Here is a 463-nt window from a genome sequence, read left to right on the forward strand (position 1 = left end):
TCATGAACATCATGTTTTTATCAAACCCTTTTACACTTTTTTATATTTTATTTTATTTCACATATTTATTTACTCATTAATTTATTTGCAAATCCCAACATCATAATCAGGATTATTCAATTTATCAACTCATTTTTTGGTAAATTAGAACTTTCACATCACGATTCCATTTCTTGTACTTAACAACATCAAGGATGAAAGACAACGTATCCATAACAGCCATAGTACTCATACATGTTTATTGAGTTACAACATACAAATATGTAGCTGCAAAAAACATTGACAGTTGTACATTCTTCGGATATGAATTCTTGAGCATTTTTTTGAAAATTTGGTTGTAATACACTTTTGATATACAATATAACATTCTGTACATTCTTTATATTACTTCACAATAACACATCTATAGGGTTACATGAAGTAAATAGGATTACAGTACAATAAACATAGGCCCCTTGTACAC

Source organism: Penaeus monodon, chromosome 25 (assembly GCF_015228065.2).
Source record: "Penaeus monodon isolate SGIC_2016 chromosome 25, NSTDA_Pmon_1, whole genome shotgun sequence".
In the NCBI taxonomy this organism is placed as follows: domain Eukaryota; kingdom Metazoa; phylum Arthropoda; class Malacostraca; order Decapoda; family Penaeidae; genus Penaeus; species Penaeus monodon.